General features: G+C 37.6%; 1 protein-coding gene across 1 annotated transcript in view; it reads left to right on the top strand.

The window, feature by feature from the left end:
* The window catches only part of LOC141319911 (NACHT, LRR and PYD domains-containing protein 12-like), an 812443-nt gene that overhangs the window by 553387 nt on the left and 246518 nt on the right, over positions 1 to 12538 (top strand). The window lies entirely within an intron of this gene.

Genomic DNA, 12538 nt, shown 5'->3' with positions numbered 1-12538 from the left:
ACTATTCCACAGCTATACCTGTCACACACCCACTTTATTAGCATTTTTTCTCCTTTTTTCCCCCTGCTTGTCTTCCTAATTAAAAAAAAAAATAGAATCATCTTCTGATCAATAATAAAAATTATTATTATTATTACAAATTTCATTATCCTTCCTAATATGAGGTGATATTTGGCTCCTTAAATTGATTTACAGTGGCATTTTCTTTTAACCTTTGTAATGGCATTTTACAAATTATATTTGTTGTATGTCATCTATGTGAAATTCAAAAATGTGTATTTATAAGCTTTTTAAAAATTATAATTAAAACAATATACTAATAAGCAGAATAAGACAAATAAGTTACCAATCATATAAAATTAGTATTAATAAAAAAATAATTCATACTACAGAGGTGGCACAGAAGAACACAAAAGTGGCTTGTAGGTGCAATTTCAGACATTTAATGAGACTCAGAGGTAACATACATGCAAAAAAATTCATAAATTCATGTTGAGATAAATGTTTTAAATATAACATTTTGAATATAGAAATATTGTGTTTTAAATAACTAAAATATGTTACAATGAAACTAAATCCTCCAGCATGTGGCGGTAGGGAAATTGATGCGTTGAATGACAGATTCATTCGGGATTGAAGCAAGTGACTGTCTTTATGAATGGATAACCATAAACCACTAGATTCGTTCAAAAACGCACTTTCATTTCATGAATGAAACACTGCTGTTTTGCTTTTAAAGATACGTCGAGGCTGTACAATTGATAAATTCCAATTTGTATTAAAACCCCTGCCGAAATTCAAGTTCTGCTCTTTGTTCTCTGTTAATTCCTGACTGTGAATGATGCAAGTGGTGTCACTATGTTGTCACTGAGAATTTTTGGTGTGCCGCAAAACAACAACAAAAACGTGGTATATGTTTCTTTCCCCCTTGTTTTCTGTCTTCCTTGGTTTCACCAGGCTTCTCCTGCTCCGGAAACCCCTTGGTCTCCTTCTTGACTCCTGGCCCTATCTGATCCAGGCTGGTCCCTTTCGTCTCCTCCTTGGCTCCTGGCACAATCTGATCCACCCTGGTCCCTTCAGTCTCCTCCTTGGCTCCGTCTGATCCACCATGGACAATTCGGTCTCCTCCTTGTCTCTTCTGTCTTCTCCTTGGCTCCTGCTTCCGTCTGATCCACCCTGGACAATTCTTTATCCTCCTTGACTCCTGCCTCCGTCTGATCTACCCTAGACCCTTCTGTCTCCTCCTTGGCTCCTGGCCCCATCTGATCCACCCTGGTCCCTTCAGTCTCCTCCTTGACTCTTCTGTCTTCTCCTTGGCTCTTCTGTCTTCTCCTTGGCTCCTGCTTCCGTTTGATCCACCCTGGACAATTCTGTCTCTATTCCTTGACTCTTCTTTCTTATCCTTGGCTCCTGCTTCCATCTGATCCACCCTGGACCCTTCTGTCTCCTCCTTGACTCTTCTGTCTTCTCCGTGGCTCTTGCCTCTGTCTGATCCACCATGAACCCTTCAGTCTCCTCCTTGATTCTTCTGTCTTCTCCTTGGCTCCTGCTTCCGTCTGATCCACCATGGATAGTTCTGTCTCCTCTTTGACTCATCTGTCTTCTCTTTGGCTCCTGCTTCCGTCTGATCCACCCTGAACCCTTCTGTCTCCTCCTTGATTCTTCTGTCTTCTCCTTGGCTCCTGCTTCCGTCTGATCCACCATGGACAGTTCTGTCTCCTCTTTGACTCATATGTCTTCTCTTTGGCTCCTGTTTCCGTCTGATCCACCCTGAACCCTTCTGTCTCCTCCTTGATTCTTCTGTCTTCTCTTTAGCTCCTGCTTCCGTCTGATCCACCCTGGACAATTCTGTTTTCTCCTTGACTCTTCTATTTCCTCCTTGGCTCCTGCTTCCGTCTGATCCACCCTGGACAATTCTGTCTCCTCCTTGTCTCTTCTGTCTTCTCTTTGGCTCCTGCCTCCATCTGATCCACCCTGGACAGTTCTGTCTCCTCCTTGACTCTTCTGTCTTCTCTTTGGCTCCTGCCTCCGTCTGATCCTCCCTGGACAATTCTGTCTCTATTCCTTGACTCTTCTTTCTTATCCTTGGCTCCTGCTTCCATCTGATCCACCCTGGACCCTTCTGTCTCCTCCTTGACTCTTCTGTCTTCTCCGTGGCTCTTGCCTCTGTCTGATCCACCATGAACCCTTCTGTCTCCTCCTTGATTCTTCTGTCTTCTCCTTGGCTCCTGCTTCCGTCTGATCCACCATGGATAGTTCTGTCTCCTCTTTGACTCATCTGTCTTCTCTTTGGCTCCTGCTTCCGTCTGATCCACCCTGAACCCTTCTGTCTCCTCCTTGATTTTTCTGTCTTCTCCTTGGCTCCTGCTTTCGTCTGATCCACCATGGACAGTTCTGTCTCCTCTTTGACTCATCTGTCTTCTCTTTGGCTCCTGTTTCCGTCTGATCCACCCTGAACCCTTCTGTCTCCTCCTTGATTCTTCTGTCTTCTCTTTAGCTCCTGCTTCCGTCTGATCCACCCTGGACAATTCTGTTTTCTCCTTGACTCTTCTGTTTCCTCCTTGGCTCCTGCTTCCGTCTGATCCACCCTGGACAATTCTGTCTCCTCCTTGTCTCTTCTGTCTTCTCTTTGGCTCCTGCCTCCATCTGATCCACCCTGGACAGTTCTGTCTCCTCCTTGACTCTTCTGTCTTCTCTTTGGCTCCTGCCTCCATCTGATCCTCCCTGGACAGTTCTGTCTCCTCCTTGACTCTTCTTTCTTATCCTTGGCTCCTGCTTCCGTCTGATCCTCCCTGGACAATTCTGTCTCCTCCTTGTCTCTTCTGTCTTCTCCTTGGATCCTCCCTCTGTCTGAGCCACCCTGGAATCCGCTGATCGTCCTCCTGCCGGGAAGTCATCCTCTGCCGAAGCCTCCTCCTTCATAGACTTTGTTTCCATCCCTTATCTGCCCCTTTTGTCCACCTACTAGTCACCTTCATCCATCATTCCTTGTCTACGGTGCAGGGTCATGGTTTCCTGTGGGTGGGAGTAATGTAACACCCCCAGTCGTCTGTGTTGTTTTTTCCCTCTGTTGCCCATATTTGGTCCTTCCTGTTCCTGTCCTCTTCATGTGCAGTAATAGCCAATCACCATGGTCTGTCCTAGTGTCATTAGCCTGTCTTTATAAGTTTATTCGTGTTGAGTTTTCATTGTCTGATCTCAAGGATGTTTTAATGTGTGTTCACCTACCCTAATTGTCTGGAATTGCCTGTTTGGATTTATTAAAAGACCATTCGTTGTATTTTTGTCTTCGTGCGCTTCATTCAAACACCGATGTTTGGCATGGATTTTCTGATGATTTAAGGCATTTGCAGATCAAATCTTATGCTCAATTTAACCGGTTAACCTCTTCAAGTTGAAGAGGATGGTGTCAACATGGTTCCTATGCCACTCCCTAATACTTAAGAACAGGATATCCATTGAAGTGGACTTCCCTGACAATAATCACTCATTTAGAACGCCCTGCAATGGCATCAAACAAAATCAACAACAGGGTCACTCAGATTATGATATTACATAAATATTTTAATGACTATACTATCAAGTTTTAAATATTTATACTATCACAAACGTAATATTATTGAGTATTAATTGACTATTAGTAGATCTGAAGCTCTATTGTAACTCATGCTATATGAAAATAAACTTTCATTTGGTTAATTGCATGTTTTTAAAACCATGTTCATAATAACTGTACAGAGGTTTAATCTTGATGTGCACAGTTGTATAGTAAACACTTCTGAGGTAAAACATAAAAACCAAGACACCAACAGCCCATTTCATGGCAAGGTGCATAATTGAAATATATTTTGGCAAGATAGCAGAGTGGCAGTAGAGAGCAGTCTTTTTTTAGACTATCTCCGAATCAGTTTTCCCAAAAGATGCCTGCACAATGTTGCACAACAACATTAAATATGGCGAATAAAGCATTCTGTGACACTTAAAAATGGGAAATCTCAAGGAAGCAATAGACTGATTAAAAATAAAAGTTTTATAAATTGTTTAGCAAAAAGGACACAATTTGTATTAGAGGTTTTTAAAGAAAGTACAGAGAAAATATTTCTTTCCACCACCTTATGTCAGGGGGTAATAACCCTAATTATTCCGGATCATCCATTTTAGGTTTAATGTTTATAGTAATTACATTCTGATACCTAGTCATGTTAGTTCCTTTTGAATAGTTACCCTAGTAAGACAAGTTCAATTCAGTTAGTTGCTTTAAGTAGAACTTCACTCAACAAACTTATAGCAGCCATTCATCTTGTGATCATCTGTAGCATTGTAAATTTTAAAGGTTAATTTAATAATTTATGTATTGTTTATAAAACTGTGAAAAAACTCTACACCATAAACAACACTAAATGGAAGCATTGTTGTCCTGAGAGATGCTATAGCTTTACTATACCCCTCCTTTCTGTAGTTTCACTCTGTTTCAACATACTCAATTCGGCGAGGAATAAAGTATCATTCTTCCACAAGTCTACGTGTTGGAAAGAGTTTATCTATCTGTCTAACTTCGGGAAGAGAGACACCAAAGTGAGGACAGAATACTAATCCCAAAGCCAAAGATCCCCTTCTTATAGACAACTGGTGCCAAATTTCCTTACCAAATAATGGCTACAAAATTATAGCATTAATTAATTTTAAAGTCTATTATCGATGAAACAAAAGCAGGATTTCTGCCTAAAATACATTTCAAACAATGTGCATTTGATATTAGATACTAATTACTCACACTTACTTCAAAATGAAAGCTTTATTTATTTATTTTATATTATTAGAAAACATTTAATTTGCTAGAACATGAATGTTTGTTAAAAACACTGCATATAATTGGTTTGGTGATCCTTTTTGTAATATGGTCAAAATGTTGCAATATAAATGGTAATAGCGCTAGACTTTAATTAAAACGTGCCAATCATTTCCAGTCTCCCCCTACCCTGATAGTTCATGTACATCACCGAGATGTTTATTTGACGTCTGCATTTACATCTGCAAGATATGGCAAGCCGTTATGGCTTAAAATATTCTTAGTGTTACTCGTCGTAATTGCATTTTTACTAGTAATAATTCAATTAGAGAGCTCTATAATTACATTTTTACTAGTAACAATTGTAATTAGAGAGCTCTACAAATTATTTTTTACTAGTCATATGTCTCCATTGACTTCCATTTATTTTTAATTACAGAGCTCTCTAAATCAATTTTTACTAGCAAGAACTGATTTAGAGAGCTCTTTAATTTAATTACAGAGCTCTGCAATTAAACATATCTTTAATGTGTTTTTTACTAGTAAAAATTGAATTTGAGAGCACTGTAATTGCATTTTTACTAGTAAGAATTGAATTTGAGAGCTCTCTAAAATGCATTGTTACTTCGAATGCATTTCAAATAGACGTCTATAAGATGTCTTTAAGAGTTTTATGAAGTAGAATGTGTGTAAAACTGACATCTTACAGATGTTTGTACACAGCAGATGCTTTCCAGATCAAGAGATCTTTAACAGACATCTTATAGACGTACGTGTGCTATCTGTTTTTTTGTTTGTTTTTTGTTTTTAATTGCGACACAATTTCTAAGTATATATATTAAATCGAGCCATCTAAAATGCATTCCAGTTGACTGAGTGTACTTTGCTTGCGGCTCCACTCTCCGATTGTTTAATAACTAGTAATCTATTTTAGCGAGTGATTTATATTTTTTTAGTTTTATGTTTCTTCATTTTCCTTTATTTTTCTGTTCTTAACTGCTGACAGATGATCACAAGACTACATCACAATGCTGTTGACCTTGGTAAATTAATATCGCTGCCTTGTTTGGAGTGGAATTCCTGCACTTTGGGACCAACAAACCCTTTAGCAGCTAGGACTTTTTATATCTGTTGGACTGTTTTAACCTTACAGGTCACATTCGATTATATATAGCCAAAATCCCACAAAAATACATTGCTATGACTTATCACAAGAGGATATAATATTTCTGTAAAGGAAACCCAGCTGCTGACTGTATTAAATGTACTAAATTTAACTCAAATTTTAACTATAAGTTTTTCTTATATCCAATTCTATAACTCATTGTACATTTGCATTTACATTTGAACCGTATACTCTTTTCTCTTTTTTTAAACACATACATCTGTAACTTGACCCAGAATATACGCATGCATTCAGTTTATTGCCAAGGCCACATGGTCTCCATCCTCAGCATAACTACCGTAATGTATGCGCTAAACTCTGAACAAACTTAGAAACGACGAGATCCACATTTCACGCCCTTTCCAACATCAGATAAAGTTCAAAAACACAGACGCTGATATAATGTCCTGTGTGTCTGTGCAGCTCCCCCTTCAGGTAAACGATCAGACTACAAGGAAAAGCAAACAAGTAATGGATGGAATCACACACAGCATGCATGATCAAAATACAGCAAGAAACAGAAATATATACATTTTTTACAATTTAAAATAACTTTTCTATTTAAATATTAATAAGTTTCAAAGTAATTTATTTTCAAATGACTTTTTAAAAGTATTTTATTCCTGTGAACAAAGCTGAATTTTCAGCCTCATGTCTTTAGTGTCACATGATCCTTCAGAAATCCTTATACGGTGATTTTTCTTTTATTATTATCAGTGTTGAAAACCATTGAATACCATTTTCAGGATTCTTTCATGAAAATAATGTTCAAAAAAAGCAGTATTTATCTGAAATAGAAAGCTTTTGTAACATTATAAATGTCTTTACTGCCAATTTAATGCTTCCATGTATTAATTTGTGTGTGTGAGAGAGAGACCCTGGACCACAAAACCAGTCATAAGGGTCAATTTTTAAAATGAATAAATAAGCTTTCTATTGATGTCTGGTTTGTTAGGATAGGACAATATTTGGCTGAGATACAACTGTTTGAAAATCTGGAATCTGAGGGTGCAAAAAAATCTAAATATTGAGAAAATCACCTTTAAAGTTGTCCAAATTAAGTTCTTAATGCATATTACTAATCAAAAATTAAGTTTTGATGTATTTTGATGTTTTATAACGTATTAACTCTGCAGTGCAAGGATAAATAAAATACTGCTAATTTTGTAAAAACTATTTTTTTCTCTGTACTCAAGAAACACTGTCTATAAATGCTAAATGCTATTAATTGAGGGTCCTTTTTTTTTCCCAAGCAAAGTCTCTAAGACCTGACACATTGCACTTCTGGAGACTCAAGGTAGGTTGCAGTTCTGGAAAACGCTGGTGCTGGAGACTAAATGGTTCCTGATGGTTTCATATCTAAATCTTAACAGTAATACTTACTTTTTTTTTTTTGCAATTAACCAGCATTTTTCTGTCCGGTGGTCATGCCTTAACTTTGCAAATTCCAGTATTGCATCCTTCTCATGGGCATTTAATAGTTTTTGACTTTTCAGTCTGAGGTAAATCTCTTTTTTGGCTCATTTTATCTGTAAAAGAAAATGTGCCCAATAATTCTGCACACCTGAATATAAGGAGTTTTTCACTTCCGGCCTTCATGGACAATTATATATCACTTATAAATAATTAAATACAAAATGAATAGTAGTTATTACGATTGATGTGGTTTGGAATTGGTCAAATGTGCTTGGGAAAAAAATATGACCACAATATCAACGTGCCTAATAATTATGCACACAGTGTGTGTTAAAATGTTAGAACTGAGCAGAGGGCAAAATTAATGTTTTAGTTAATAAAACAGGCCTAAAAATAAACATCTTTAGAGGAAATTTCAGGTATGGGGCCAGGAGGTGATGACAACTTTTGTTGGCACGTTTAAGTATTTATCATTGAATCATTTATTCAGGAGATTGCAATAGTGAAACAAGTCTTTATTAATTGAGAAACTGACACTGAAATTTTGTTTAAATTAAAAAACAACTGGTTTTTCAGTTTATCCAGAATCATGCAGCTTTAGTTTACATGTTTATTACAGCATAATTAAAATAGAAGTTTAATTTCATAAAGTACAAGTTCATATCAAAATGCACATGCATTTTTTTTTCAGTTGAATAAAATACAAATTTTTCCTATATATTTCATCATTGAGGAATGTTTTTAAAATCTTGTCTCGTTCTCGTGAACCCCAGTCTCGTGTCTTGTCACGCCCCTATTGAATACATCTTTTTTTATTGTAGCACTAAAACCATTTTACAGTAATTTTAAATCAGAGATCCTTTCAAATTTGTAACGAAGCAAAGGTGACAGTTACATGTTACATCAGCAGCTTGTTATTTGAATCAGCTGCTTTTATATAATTGAAAACCAAACAGAACAGATGCATAGGACATTAAACTTCGGTCACTAAATCCCATTTAGCTATAAAAAGCGTATTATGATCATAAAATTGCAAAAAGGCTGTAATTTAACTAAATTAACTCTAATGTGGATTGTGTTTGAAAAATAAGCACTGGTTTGTGGAGATACTTTTATTTATTTATTTGTTTATTTAACAGGGACAGTGCATGGCCCTCAGCCTTACAAGAATTAGCTACAAGCTAAATTTCATCTGTACATGTACAATTTACAATTTAGCAGCATCTAGAGGTAACTGATTACGAATGTGTCTAAAATTTCTTAAATTAAATTTAACAATATTGCAAACCTGCTTCATATGTTTCTTAAAAGACAACTGTGAATCAAGAGTAACTCCCGGATATTTAAAGTGTGACACAGTCTGGATTTTTTCCCCATTTACAGTGACATCTGGCTGATTTCCATTTTTCCTTATATAAAAATACATACACGCAGTTTAACTGATGTTAAGTGTCAGGCAAGACTCAGAGAGCCAGGTGGCAACTTTTGCCATTGCTGCTGTTAATTTGGTTGCCACTTCATATCTGTCTTTTCCATGTGCCAGAATGACTGTGTCATCTGCATACATTTGGATGTCAACTTCAGGACATGCTAGCTGTAGGTTGTTAACATACAGACTAAATAACAAAGGGCCAAAGACTGAGCCTTGCGGGACGCCAACAGAACAGTTACTAAATTACAACATTTTGTTCCCAACTCTGGTGCATTGCCTTCTGATAGTGAGATAGGACTCCATCCATTTCAAAATTAAAGTTTGACAACTTAGAGTGAAGAATATTATGATTTACTGTATCGAAAGTTTTTTTCAGATCGAGAAAAACAGCTCCTACAGCACTCCCACTGTCTAGTTTTGATTAGATTTTTTCAACAAAATAGCAGGTAGCAATTTCGGTCGAATATTTTTTCCTAAAACCAAATTGCAGTGGATGAAGTGTTTGTGCAGAATTTAAAAAGTCGGTTAACTGCTCAGTTACCACTTTTTCTGCAATCTTTGATGAATGCCGATGGGCCTATACTTGGCTACATCAGTTGGTTCGCCTGCCTTGAAAATGGGAACTACAACTGCATTCTTCCATGCGGTTGGAAAAGTTGATTGCTTTATTGATAAATTAACTAGGCGTGTAATGGGGGTGCTGAGGGAGTGGATATTGTTCTTTAGAAATGTTGAATCCCACTTGAATATATCTTTTGCCTTTGAGGACTTTAAAGTGCTTAATATCTTACAAATTTTATTTTCAGGAACTTCAGTTACCTTCAGTTATAATCTGGTTTTGCTATATTTTTAACTCTTGCACCAAAAGTGTCAGATAAATTCTGAACTGATTTGGTAAAATAAGAATTAAATGCAGAAGCTCTTTCACTTCAATCATTAGTTAAAATTCCATTCATTTTCAGCTCATGTCGATTTCCCTGATTATGCTTGTTGTCTTTATTTGTTAGTTTATTTACGTTGCTCCATATCAATTTACTATTTCCTTTTCTCTCTTTAATAATGTCCATAAAAAACTTTGCTTTTGCTTTCCTTAGTTCATTGACTACTTTATTACGAAGGTTTGTAAAAATTTGTCTGTCAGTAATTAATTAGGACTTCAGTGCTACTTTCAAGGCAAAGTCACGTTTTTTCATCAGGTCCCACAAGTGGTCATTAAACCTGTCATGTATCTGGTCTGTCTTCTCATCATGAACTCTTGCACACACATTCTGGACTGCAATCCCCATAAGCCACTGCACCAATCACTGCACACAGCTGCTCCTTGTTTCCCACTGAACTGATTGCTGCACACACCTGTTTCACATTTACCCACATGCATTTAAGCCACAGACACACACACTTCCTTGCGAAGTCTTATCGTTCCATATGGTCGTAATTCTAAGCGTTTTTCTCTGTGTTGGATTATCTGTGTATGACTCTGGACTGTGTACCCCGTTGACGATTCCTGCTTCCTGCCATTGCGACCATTCCCTGTCTATCGAACTGTTTCCCGGATTACCTACGTTGTTCCTGTTTTCTGGTGATTATTCTGGCCTGTTGACGATTCTAAATAAATGCTGCAAATGGATCCGCACGTCTCAGTCTGACTCCTTGTGACAAAACCATGGTAGGTTACCCTTACGCCGTCCATTTTAAAAGGTTTTTGTATATTTTTCTTTAATTCTATTTATTGTACCAATGAAGGACTCACAGGAGGTATCTATATCAGTGGTTCTCAAACAGGGGTACGTGAGGTGACGGCAGAGGGTACGCAAATAAAATGCTGAGCTTTGCCATTCATTTAATTCTACCCCAATTAAAACTGAACAATGTATTTCTGACAAGCAAAATACCACTTTTATTATAAAACAGGAACATTAGAGTGCAGTAAACGATCAAACGACATCGAATTACCTTATCTCTTGCACTCTGTATCCACACTAGCAGCGCGCGTATAATAGGATATGTTGCTGGAGTATGTTCCTTTAGAAAATCGCGCTGCTGTTCATTGTGTCTTCAACAGTGGCGTAGGCAGAAATTGTATTTTGGGCGGGCCATTGAAAAAGTGAGCGGGCCTATATTTTTTCCTAGAAAAAATATTACTTAAATAATAATTAAACCTTAGAGAGTAGAAAAAATAATAGACAAACAAACTGCAAAAACACACCTTTATTTTGCAATATTCGGCAAAGGCAATAACAAAACACCGTCTAACCATCATGTTCAACAGTGCTCAATAAAGGCTGGACAAACCACCAGCATAGACAATAGCCTGTCTATTTTATTCAGGTTAGTCAGCAGTGCAGAGCAGACAGTTCACCCGAAAATAAAGTAGGCTAAAAGTAAAAGAAATTAAAATAATAAACTCTCAGCAGAGAACGGTTTTAAATAACAACACACTCCCTAATTTCTGTTAAATCAACCATATACAATGCAATCAGCCTGGTGGAAATTAAGCTTTTGTGCCAAAAAATAGCAACACATTTAAACAATGTAGAAGGGTATACAGCTACACAACACACCACAAAGTTAAATCACTTCACGGGCAAAAAATAAGGGCTTACCTTTGTTATTTTCATTCTACAAAACAAGACGCAAGTGCCTGGGTTTAGTGTTAAAAACAGAAATTATCTCATCATAGTCCAAAGAGTCACAGAGTTCTTTTTCAAAGGACAAAAGGCACAGGTTGTTGAGGCGGGTAGTACTCATGGATGCTCTGAGGTCCGTTTTTATCCTACCTGCAGTAGAGAACAGTCTCTCAACACTACAAGATGTCATGGGAAGGGTGATGATGACTTTAAGTAGTTTGTTGAGGTTTGGAAATATGTCAGGAGCACAAATGTCCAATACTTCCATGAGGGACGGAAATTCCAGGCTATTGGCTACTTTCCGACGCAGTTGATCAATGAATACTGTTAGTTCAGCATCATCAACCGATATATGAAAGTGATCACACGGGGCCCGCAGAGAATCCTTCTCTGCAAAAGTCTTAGACTGTGGGAAAAAAGTTGCTGCTGCCCTCATTATTCCATACTGATCCTCTTGGAAACGATTGTCCAGCTCTGTCAGCTGTCTGTCAAGGATGTCGTTCCATATGTGTCTTAGATCATCATCATTTCTCACACTTGTTGCTTTTCCCAACTTGTTGTGACCACAGATCCTGCAAGCCTTGCCGGGATTTTTCTCACTCTGGTCCCAGATGTGATGTCCCAGCTTGTGATTTCATTTTTCTGCATCAACTCTTCTGTTAGCTTCATTACTTGCTCAAAATCACACACTGAATTGTCTCTAAACCGAGCAAAGCTCTCTTTTAGTCCCTCAATTAGGTCGATGCACTCAGGAACTGACAATGTTGGGCTTTGTAAACCTTGTGTGGCAAAATCGCTCGTCTGAAATAATTTTCCAAATGTGACGAGTAAAAATAAGAACTTTTTTGTTTGTATTTGTTGCAGCAGGGACTGCGCCTCAACCTTCGATTGGCCGCTGCTTTCCGCATACTCAGCAAGCACTTCTAATATTACGTCGAGTAATGTCAATACTTTGCTCACTGCTTCGGATTTGGAGCTCCAGCACGTGTCTGCGGATCGCTCAAGTTCCAAACACCGGCGTCCTGGATGAAGCTCCTTTTGCGCTGCCACAAACTTTGCGTGTCTGCTGCTGCCTGTCATGAAACTGTGAATATTGTTGAGTGTATCAA

The sequence above is a fragment of the Garra rufa genome, chromosome 1 (genome assembly GCF_049309525.1).
Source record: "Garra rufa chromosome 1, GarRuf1.0, whole genome shotgun sequence".
Classification (NCBI taxonomy): domain Eukaryota; kingdom Metazoa; phylum Chordata; class Actinopteri; order Cypriniformes; family Cyprinidae; genus Garra; species Garra rufa.
Note: the sequence above shows the minus strand (reverse complement) of the source record. Positions and strands in the feature narration are given on the sequence as shown.